The sequence below is a fragment of the Haliotis asinina genome, chromosome 3, assembly GCF_037392515.1.
Source record: "Haliotis asinina isolate JCU_RB_2024 chromosome 3, JCU_Hal_asi_v2, whole genome shotgun sequence".
Lineage (NCBI taxonomy): Eukaryota > Metazoa > Mollusca > Gastropoda > Lepetellida > Haliotidae > Haliotis > Haliotis asinina.
This window is the reverse complement of record NC_090282.1, coordinates 71,255,507-71,268,227: the sequence shown is the minus strand read 5'-3', so window position 1 is coordinate 71,268,227 and position 12,721 is coordinate 71,255,507.

Sequence of the window (12,721 nt, the reverse complement as noted above, 5' to 3'; positions counted from 1 at the left end):
CACTGTATGACTCTATATTATCTTGTTCGAGTAATACAGTAACTGAAGTTATTTTGATTACCCTCAGAAATGTACCTCACAACAAATCGATTTAGAGAGGAAATGAGCTTTCATTTCCAAGAACATTTCAAGTAATAAAAAGTACGCGAGATTTAGTTTGCCACGGAAAAAAATTGTCAGTAGTTACAAGGCAAATAGCATCCCTCTGGGATAACGTTGTTAATATAGCATAAATAGCTATGTAATTGCATTATCCGGTGAAACAACATCTCATCGTTCACAAGATGCGATTTCGTTTTTAAAAGTGAATGAAAGTGTTTTACGTTTTTGCCTATGATTGACAGGGCTGTGCAGTAAATTGACAGATGTTATTGGATCCTGGTTCTGGCTGAGACGTTACGAGAAAGAAATGACCTGTGAAGGAAGTTAATCAATGACCTACGTTCTTCACGCATCTCGTTATCAATATGTGTATGTCACGTATATACAGAATGTGACAACATAGAACGTATGTATGAACACATCAGGAGGAAACGATTAGGGGTGAATTCATGATTTGGGATTGATTCTACCCTGTCCACTGTCTTACGTACAATCAAGCTGTTAGTTATGGATAGTATTGAAAAACTAAACCACGAGAATCCTTCAAACAGACATATTTGTTAAACTGTTGAATGGAATATGCATATATAAACGACCAAATTCGTATTCATAATCATAAGATCATTGCTTAACTCATTGATTATGAACGTCGTGAACATGTGGTTATCAAATGAACATGCAGCTATTTAGAAGACTTATAATTATTTTCATATGAATAATGAAGTTGCAGACATGAGCGGTAGAAATTGAATGTTGACGTGTCTGTATGCATTCTTGGTGACTGCGTGTTCACTAGTGAGGTGATTCAAGACATTTATTGCTGTCTGTGTGTTATCGTATTCTGACATCATGGACCATAGTAGGTTCTGACAATTCATTGCATGAATTTCTTTTGCCATGAATACTGAAGCTGGTGGCAAAAACAAAACGAGCTGCCTTCACCACCAGCTTCCTTTACCCATTGTAAGGTATCCTCCCATTTGTCAGACATTCCAATCGTCAGACAGGTTACAAAAATAACTGGTTCAGTGCACGGCTAATCCCTTGCCTGTTGCCTCCTAATGAAATAGGAATGGTACACAAAATAAATAACAGAACTTTATCACACTCACATTAGAGTACGATGGCAACACGAATGGATCGTGCTTGAAGCGTACTCAGATTGTTCCAATGTACACAATCAACACGATTCCAGCACAACAACTGGACAAAGTTTATACGATTCTTGTACGAATTGAAGCTAACGTGAAAACGATCAGAACAGAAAGACCACAAACATGACACGATGCGTCCACGATGTCATCAGGAAACGAATTATGCACGATTTTACTCAAACTTGTGACAGTCAGGACTCTTCCCTCTAAAACAAAGGGTAGATAATGCAGTGGAAATGAGGGAGAGGACATCAGTGAACATAACGTTCCTAAGATGATAACTAGTAGAGGGTTGGAGCTGCAGCTGGAACTAACCGATATGGATGTGGTGAAGAAGATGAGGAAGAGGTAGAGGGTGTTTGAGGAAGGGACATTACAGAAGAGACGAAAAGGAGGTGTAAAACAGTATGGACACGAGACTGGTTGTTACAGAGACATGTGCAGGGGGAGGAATGAGAATCTGCTAGCGGAGCAGAACAATAAAGACCGAGGCGGCTATATGAACTTCCTGAGGGTGGACAATGCCCTCTTCCAAGAGATGGCCTCTCGAGTCTGCCCTTCAAAAACACTCGATTCCTGTTACTCTTCGCTACCTCGCTATGAGGAACTGTATCTAGACGTGCAACACCATTGGACTCTCCGCGCCACAAGTCTGCGAGACCATGATTAACGTGTACTCATCCGAAGTCATGCAGAACAGCGGAAGGTAATTGGTGACGGTTTGCTGGACAAACGAAACGTGCACGGTGCACCACTCTTGCGAAATTCCTGATGGGACACAGGTGCGCACTAGGGGCCCGAGGACGTCTGGGTCGCTGTTCTAAAACTATAAGGGCTATTTCTCCAAGGTGTCTCTTTGTACTGGTTTATCCTGACTACAGATTCATATATGTCGAAGTCGGAGCCAACGGTGCATGCTCGAACGCCAAGCATTCTGACCTCTGAAAACTATTTGAGGACGATAGGACACCCTGCACCTGAAAAACTTCCCGGTAGCGAGGCAAAGGCACCATACTGCATCATCAGTGACGACGCCCTCTCCCTGCGAACTTGGCTGAGGAAGCCATACTCCAGACGTCAGATCCGCAGACAAGAAAGTGTCCTCAACTATTGTCACTGGCATGAAGAAACATCGAGAAAAGCTAAGAAGACGGGCAAGCACAACGTCGTCTCCTGTGACTATAGACAGAGTGCAGACAGCTGGACGACATCCGCGAATTTGGTGAACTTGAACATCATTTGTAGCTATAGTAACTCCTGAAGACTTAAGACAGACTACCACCACCACCACCACCACCACCATCATCATCATCATCATCATCATCATCATCATCATCATCATCATCATCATCATCATCATCATCAGAAACAGGTTCAGTAGCTGGACGCATGACTGGTCTGTCTATTTCAAGTGTCATCTTTTTTCCTGTAGATTTTCCTGAGAACTTCTTCATTGGCATGCTGATTTGTCCTTGTGGTCACACATTGCCCTGTACATTCTGATTTCACAAAGGAAAATAAATGCCTGCTGATGAAATGCACTAAGAGCGGAGGTGATTCTTTTGGATAGTAAGTGCCCTGATTGGTGTAAATGCAGTCAGCCTATCATGTTTTGATCGCAGTTCGATCGTGTAGTCATCGTGCATATTCATGTTGGCGTCCCATTCTGATCGAGTAGCCATCGTTTTCACATTCGTATTAAAAATAACAGGAGCACGTTAACAGTACGGTTGCTACACGAGAAATTTCTTGAGCGTGTTGTGTTCCTGATGGAACATCAAGAGGTTGAAGCACGATCAACACAATCACAACACGAACGTCGCACGATGCCTATACAATGACAAAACCACGACCACATGACGATTTTGAACAAATTTAAACAGGTTTTAGTTTTGTATAATCGTGCTGGGCTAAGAATACGATCAGCACAATCACAACACGATGCCTGTACTAAAATATGCATTCGTACTGCGATCGTGTTCTAGTGCGAATAGGGCTTAAATCTTCATCATATGAGGTAAAAATGACAAAGTGTCCTGTATGCTGAGTCAAAAAGAAACTTGACATTCTTTCTTTAGGGCACTGTAAAAGAATAAGAGATGGTAAGATGGTTAAATTGTTATTACTGCATTGCCGAGATCTGTGTGATGTACTCGATACACTAACAGTGCCACAACCAGTTCCATTAGGCTACACCGCCATTCCAAATCATGGGTATAAAGAATGTGAAGTGACAAGAATAAAAATACTAATGAAGATTGGCAGCCCCAAACCGATTTCGAATGGTCTGTGATCTCTAAACATCTCAATTCTGGTTCGTGTAACCGGCAGAAATCTGTCACGTAGAAATCAGAAATCTGACGTAGGACGATTTGACGGTCTACTGCTCGTGTCGTCACACGTGGACGACCCGACCTTGGGGGGATCAGCCAGTTTGTTGTAAACAACCTCGCAAGTCATACACAGTACGACGGCTGCATCCCATTGCTCTTGCTACGTCAATAACCGATCTTCCCGCTTGCAACATGCCAACGGCACGTTCACGTTGTTTCGCCATATAGCTGGAATATTGCTGAGGGCGGCGTAAAACTAACTCACTCACATTCACGTTGCACATTTGACAATCATGGCATCAAAAGTACCATTAGAGCTGTGGTTTAAAAGTTTTTTTTTCAATTCTTGATGCCAACGAGAACACGTGCAAATGAAGAAATCTTCGATGCGAAGATCACGTGATCGACTGACTGCACGTGTAATACCTGATTTGGCACTAACGTCATTTGCACGACAAATGGATGGGTTTTAGTGGGTTTTGCTAGAGTCGAATGATAGGGATCCCATTTCGGATACATAGATGTATCATCAGAGAGAAATTATTCATTATTTTTAAAAATTACATTTTGTGAAGTTTCTTTTTTCACCCAGTATATAAACAAATAATTCCACAATATTTATACACAATAACACTTTTCCCGAGGTTGAGCTAACTGGTTGATATATCCAACTGGAACATCCACATTTATGTGGGTGCACTAATTAATCCCTAGTCCAGTACCTGACAAATGGGATGTCTAACTAATGGGAGAAAACCGTTTTAATAAACCGTTGCATTATATATCAACAGAGGTGATAAATGAAAGTTATGGTTATTGCCAAATAACCATATTGCCAAATATCACTTGACTACCGTCGGACATACCATGGTAAGTGTAAAACACATACGTGCAATGGTTAAACATACATTTTAACATGGATGCACACGTGCTTCTTAATCATGTAGTAACCACTGGCAATTTCTTATTATGAACGTGTATGTAACTGAGACGAGGATAGACAAACTAGTGCTCTCTACAATGATCAATAACGAAACTCTCAAAGTGGGATCGCTGGTAAGACTGTTGCAACAAGAGATACACAGTGAGGATTCTTTACCAAGATACCTTTAGTGAAGATATAGTATTATTCCTGAAGTTTTTGATAAACTGTATGTTTTACGGATATTACAGCATTTTAGGCACAATAGATCTGCATTTGTTTCTGTTTCGCGTTCCGCTCATTATTGTAGAGCAAAAAATGTGAGAGAGGACTGAAAGTTTGACACATAAAATTAAACTGATATTGAATGCCTACTGGATCTTTTTAATCTTGCAAATCAATCAGTTTGCTGTTTCAGTCTTTTTGTCCGAATATTCAGAGAACTCATAACAATTCCATATTAAAACATCACTTTCCATGTTACTGGATGGAAACTGTAAGTGTTTTACCACCAAGAAGTCTGATATTACACATCATGAGAGACCCTAGAGTAAGCCTTGTGCAATAAATGCATGCATCATTCCCTGCCTTTCGCCATTGTTGCTATAGTGAGCACCAGAAGCCTTACGTATGATGACAAGACGAAGTAACAGGCTGAATCCTGGTTGCAGATGGGTTAATTAGGTACTTTAGACTATGCGCCAAGATGAAAGGAAATTAATTTAGAAGTTCAAAAGATTGGTGGGTTCAATACAGAAATGTTATCGTAAGAGTTTATCAGTCGACGTGGAAGGTTTTACAGGCCTTTATGCTTGAATAGACTGGTCATGTGAAAGAAGCACTGTTGTTTATGTGTATTGATGGGTGAGTGAGTTTAGTTTTGCACCGCACTCAGCAATATTCCAGCTACATGGCGGCCGTCTGTAAATAATCGAGTCTGGAACAGACAATCCAGTGATCAACAACATGAGCGTCGTTCTGCACTTTCGGAAAGGGATGACATGTGTCAACCAGCCTGACCACCCGATCCCGTTAGTCGCCTCTTGCGACAAGCACAGACGCCTTTTATGGCAAGCATGGATTGCTGAAGGCCTATTCTAACCCGGGACCTTCACGGGTGTGACATTGATGAAATGTATTTGTATAGTGAAAACAGCAAACAAACCACAACTTTTTTGTCAAGTTGTTATGTAGAAAACGTAGATATGAACGCTTGCTTTTATGAGATTTCGTTTTTTCGACACTTGCGTTTCTTTTGTTTTTCAGTATATTTACGTGAGATATCGCTATCTTCGACTTGCACACCGAGAGAGCACTGAGTTTACTGAGCGTAAATTTTGTAATTGGACACATATATGTAAAGTACGTCACGCCTTGCAGTTATCAATTTACCTCCTATTCCTGACAGATATGTAATGACTCAAACCAGCATAGAAGTAGGTACTACTCATTTCGAAACACAATCTACTGACGCCTTAGTTACCAGAGACAATATTGTCTCGACTGATGGAACGAAGCGTTGGATTCAGGGTATAGGGAAAGCTTAATGATATCTTGTAATATATAACCTTTGTAATTACTACCTCGGGACAGAGAATAATAAGAGAGATGATACTAGTAGGACGCCTTTCGATCTGATATTTGATTATTATAGCTTCTTCTCGTGAGGACATTAGAATTTCATACTGGTTGATCAAAAGGTTGAATAACATGAACCTTAAAAACGTAATCTGTGAACGTTATGCACTGTTACATGGTACACACGTGGGTATATGAGTACACATATTCTTCCCCTTCTGGTCTCCATGTGACTTATTTACTGTTTTTACGACCATCAGATTCATCATGGATAATTTCATTGCCTTCTCAAGTGCGTGAGTGAGTGAGTGGGTGAGTGAGTGAGTTAAATGGGCAGTGTTTCAGCCATACCGTGAACAGAACCATTAATATTATACATAATAGTGAATGGTAAAAATCTGTTTATAAAAATGTATTTGTTGGGTACAGTTGCAGTACATTACGTGGACGATATATGCTCGATAGCCGGAATCGTGAATTGGTGTCACACTAGTCCGGACAGAGTTTTTTGGGGGGAGATTTTGTTTATTATGCATTAAGATCTCTTCTGATCTGTTTGGAGTGCAATTTGGAGGGGTTTCTAAATTTACAATATTTGCATGCAACCTTTGGCCTCTCATGACTACCATCCCTCGCGTGTGGGGCATTTGTCACGTGATTTAAAAAACAAAACCCGGTTTGCCGTTTTCATTGTCGATGCATGCAGTTGACACGAGTAATGGATTATATCAAGGATGTTAATTGTATAACAGTTTTTTATATTGAATAGTGTAGAGTGTTGTAGAAGTTATAACGGACACCTCTAAAGAATAGAATATCCCTATAGTCGCAAATATTACACATTTCCGCCTTGTAGTTGACTCGAACTATAATCCGGAGCAGCTGGTTTACAGTTGGTTCGTGTGTGTTGACAGATCACATAGACAGTTACTGCCCGACAAGGGAACTTCCACGTCCGGTAAGCGTAGCTATAGCTCACGGGCCATATAATAAATAGGTGAATCACGTATCATGAACATTATTAGCCATTTATTGAGTTACAGAAATATTACAGCATGACAACACTGAAAGAATGCAAGTCTTTGAAAATACAGTGGAAGCCGGCACCCATTGGGACTGAGGACAAAATCCACTTTAGGCAGTGTGCCGGATTGCAGAGCTGATGATAAATGTGCAAGCCACGGAAGGGACGTGGATTTTATGCCGGTCTTGACAACTTGCTGGATTAGACATATGTCAGTTTTGACAGCTTCCACTGTAATATAAACGATCCATGGACATTGTGTTAACAACCGGGACCAGGTGAGGACAAACCGAATAATGAAACCGGGTTTTGTGGCCACTTATACTACTATTTCACAGCCTGTATCAATCAAGGAATAAATGAAAACACACCCATAATTTATAAAGCAGTCGTAATTTTATTTTGATGATGACATCATCTCTACCTGTGTCCGTGAAGCCATGGTACTGACTATTTTAGCGTGAACACATGCGCATAAATGTTTCTCCCAGAAATACTTTGGTTTTATTTTGTACAAACATCAGCTTCTAGAAGTAGATATTTTTAATTTACATTGAAATTGAAATACATAATATCTTCTGCATATCGACTTTCTGTCCTAAATCGTTTTTTTTTTCGATCGTTTATTTGGATTTGCCTCCGACACACCAGCTGTGCATTTGCTACCCCTAATCTACATTTGACATGACATTCACGATTTTATGAGTAGTGTTAGTGAGAGTTTGCCGACAAAGAAATGAGAAACAAAACCGAATACAAGCAACGTTTTTACTGCTTAGAAACATTGCTTAAGTGCTTCATGTAATACAACGCAAGATCGGAGCAGAGAACGCTCACCTTTGCACAAACTTCATAATCATAAGCACGTAAAATCGTACACGATTCAAATTCGCTTGCACCAGCTTGAGATTCCTGAAAATCAGCCTCATGTCGTTTATGACATCGTGTTTATGGCAACGATTGTGTATTTGACAATTTCTATTAAATTCATGCATACAATTCTATTTTGAAAATGTACGTATCCATGCAGATGGTTCTTAGCGGGAGGAAGTGACTCCTTGTGCCCATCTGTTTCGCTTTTCATGTTCTTCCTCACTATAAACTGCACACAAAGGGGTGAGGCTGTAGTCTGGGCTGAGGGTCCATGGGGACTTACATTTCTTTTGCTAACTGAATGGACCCTAGCTGGATCAACACCATCCCTTCAGACACTGACGATGATTGGAAAATTTAGCCAGAACTTAAAAGAACAAAAAATACTACGACTAAAAATTACGGTTGAACAATATTGACTTTGAAAGTTTGTGGGACTTACGTACCCTCTCGGGAGGACGATAATTTTACGGTACTTCAACGCCCTTTGAGGCATCGCAGTTGCTAACTTAAACTACCATGTTTACAATATATATTATCTATGTACAAAACATATTCAAAATGTATGTAGCAATTCAATTTCCTTCAAAACTTCAATTATCAAATGATGATTCACACTATAAAAAGGATTCGCTTTGAAATATTGTGATGGCAAAAGAGAATCATCTAACAATCAAATGCATGTAAAAGATGTCTAGGAATTTATGTGATGAACAGCATTCACTTTGATGAAACCACGCTCTCCCATTATGATTGTTAAATTGGGGGAAGGCCAGGAATGCAGATGTCAATTCCCGAATTTATTGTCGGGTCCAATTAACATTCTGAACAGTCCGTATTTACTTTCTATCCAAAGTATGTCCTTGAATAGGATTGTTCAGTTTGTACTGAACTATGAGATACCATGTTGGTGGCTGATTTAGGTCACACACTAACGATACGCTTTTAGCAATAGAAGACTTCGCTGTTCTAAATACTGGACATTGTGGTTCCCACAATTTATTGTGAACGGCCACCATCATATAAGTGTGACAGGATATATGTATCCAGAGATATATGTCATCAATGAAAGGTCTGTATTTGTTATGAAGCAACATTGCCTTCGATGATTACTAGGTCGTACTCTTTTCGTTTTATCGTCTTTACAAACAAAATGGTACCGTTTTATGTAAAATATGAGAACTCCTTTTCTTCCCTGGGCAAACTGAGTTTTGTGGAAGTATTTCTAAACACTTATTGCTGCATCTCTAAAAAATTGTTTTCCAACTTTGATTTTATTATGTCTCTCATCAAGATGTTGAAAATACGATCTTCAGTGTAGCTTAACGATTCGTCACAAAGCTGCATCAGAACCTAATCCAACTGAATCATATTCATTCATATTGAAGGAATTTATCTTGTTATAAATGGTGAATATCTACTCTTGTCACTGCATGTGTATGAAGCAATAATGTCAGTCAAAATGTGAACCGCAAATCAGTCTTCCGTAAATCAACCTAGCTTTTTGTATTCACTGTAAAGGACGTTTTCGAAAAGTTCTAGCTGACGCTTTTCGGTGCATTATTTTTATTTGGTTTTTTTATCATTTTTTTCTTTGTAGGATTGTGCTAGTTTGTTAAGGACAGGGGCAAACATAACATAACATAATCTGCTTAACTGTGATCACTTATCCCTGAAGATTAAAATGAAACATGTTGGAGACGTTCGGAGTGGTGTGATTAGTTCAGAAATTTCTTAGATACAATACATCCGCATACACATACATCATATACTCTGGCCTGGGAGGCTTCGATTTTGATTAAACAATCTTGAGTCTTGAAATCCTCATCTCGAAACAATGAATTGCATATATCAATACCAAAGATGAGAAGTAGAGATGGTAATCTCTACGAAAGGCTACATTTCCCATGAAAGGTGTTGTGTTGGAGTACACTCGATCTCTGTCAAGTGTAGATACCTTTTAACATGAATAAGCTCGCGTTAAATTAGAATTTGGTGTTCTCTTTGTTGTTAGTGCCAGAGGAATATTCCATTTCTGGCACGAAGCCTTGTTCATAACCTGGCCTGAAACAGATGATCTACTGTTTCACTCACGAATTAACCCGAATCTGATCATGCGATTTCTCACAACCAGACAATGATGTAAACTTGACCGGTCCCTCAGGGATGATAGTTTAACTATGATCTCCGTTTCAAGATGCAGTTGCTAAACTTTATAATTTGGTCAATAGGCTTTTCTGCCTTTTAAGTATTCAAAGATACTCAGCAAGTTACAAGAGTATTTCTTTTTCACACACGTTTTGTAATGTGAATTTCATTACCTGCATCGCAATGCGTTGACGTGATGTGTTTCTGTGTGATGGTTCTCTCAGGACTGTAGTGCCTTAAATGTAAGAGTGGACACGTTTTGACATTATTCTTGAATGGAAGTAGGTGCATGCGGTCATATCTGTCTTGTGATATCGATCAAAAAAAAAAGTTCCGGTTGAAACAGTGTGTGACTATGCAGGCTGAACGCCAAGTGTGTTTCAGAGAAATCAACCATCAATCGTAAAATGTAAATGTGTCATCACTAATATGTATGTCATTATGATCGATAGAGTACTGCAGGAGCGCTCGACTTTTGAAATGATAATATGAAGTCACTGGCATGACTGAACCATCAAATCGATATTTATTACAATTGACAAAGCTGAAACTAATTACAGCGTTTTTCACGAGACTACAAAAGACAGTGATGTATGTGTAGGACTTCTTAATTCCATACATCAAGAAAACAACATAAATATCGGATTTATATGCAGAGGACATCTTCGTTTTTGATGTACATCAAAATCCACTAAAACTCAACTAGTGGCCATCTTATTTACCGTCCTTTCAAGACCATGCCGTTAATAGGAGGCGATAAATGCTTTCAATATTTACATGTAGGAGAAATTACTTTTAACAGCAGAGTCGATCACAGGATTGAGCTTGTTTTAACGACCCACTATCACAGAGCTATGATACACGCAAAGGAATATAAATCTTTCGACAGATATATGGTGGTTTAAGGTCTTTCGGTATTTCATTTGTACCCCAAGTTGTACGAGCTATATTAGTTTTAGCAACACACCATTATAGACAATGGACACCTGGTATAGTACGATACTTCATTTCCCTTAGTTTACCATTCTTAATAGAATGAACACCTGGCACCTAAAGCATGCTGAAGCCGAATAGAAGCCTTTGTCCCAACTACAAGGCATTCATAAGGTTCTTTCTATTTCTATTTCAAGATTGAAGTGTGAAGGAGAAAAGAACAAAGAAGATTAGTGAATACAATAATTACAAATTCATTGACAGAACTATTGTTCAAATGAACGATCTGTAAAATATGCCCAATTTGATCTCATGCTTCGTTAGAGCGTACATGCAAAGGAAGCGCCTTCTATCAGTGTGATTGTCATGGTCGTATTGATTTATGATATATAGGCAAAATATGTTTTGTGTCTGCCCATCATAATTCTGAAACCTTTTTTGCATAAGGAGCCTAACGTATCGTTCTAGACTACGGCAGCATACAAGATATATCTAACTTAAATTGATATTTTGTTAATTTTATGCATGTGTGTCATACAATCCTATGCAGTAATCATTGTCATGGAAACGGTATTGTGAAATTAACCTAGTTTTAATGATAATTGATTTGTATACCGCCGGAGAAGAGATTGGGTTAGAAAAGAGTCTTTTGTTGGACAGTTTCTGATTTCGAGTGCTGGAGCATTCCACAATTTTGGAGCTGCAAAGCACAGACCCACTTCAACCATCCTCGTTTTAGGTTTAGTTGTCATTAATGTCTGTCCGAGAGTAATATGTAATATGCTTGATGATTATGTTTATGAGACATGTTCATTTTCAAACACAGTTTACAACTGACAAGACGTTTGATGTTGTGATTGTCAAAGAATATGTCAAAGAGTATGTTGGCAGTGATCAGCATGTAATCAGACCGAACAAAGAGTTAAGAGTTAGATTTATGGCCTATTGGAGGCTTATGTTATTGAAATTAAACAAATTGTCTTTACCTTCCTCTGAGTTAGTATGATAAGACCGATTGCACGTCAATATCTGTTACGCTGTGATATCTTTTTATGACCTCTTCTCACGAAGAGACGTTGAGACAAAATGAATAAAAAGTTTTGAAAACGCTGAAAATCACTGAGTGATAGCCATGGATACTACACGTTATGAGATATTTCACCAAAGTAAGAACATGAAAGGGTACATATACGTCATGACCATGTCACTTTTGAATTAGCTTTGTTTATGTCCATCTTCAAATAGGGCCGCACAAAACATTTATATCAAAAACAGCAACACCGTTTTCGTGTTTGTGGCACAGAATTGTGTTTCCATCAAGTGAACATATAATACGATTCGACGTTGCGATGTGAATGTGACGTGACGATTAACTTCTCTGTCCACATAACACGTTTATATCGTTCGAGAAAAAACAATTTTATTGTTTAATGGTTTATCCAGAATTGTGAGGCTCCTTGAAATTTTTGAACCTCAAATATTTTGAACCGTTAACATCATAGGGGGCTAGAACTGTTAGACTAATGCTTGACAGGAAAGGATATTCGGCTCCTGAAAAGTTCAGTTCATACCTTTTCACACAGCTTTGTGGATAGAATTTTGTCACGGCATAAATCTAAATATGAAAGACAAGAGGCGGTCTCTTTTTGTCATA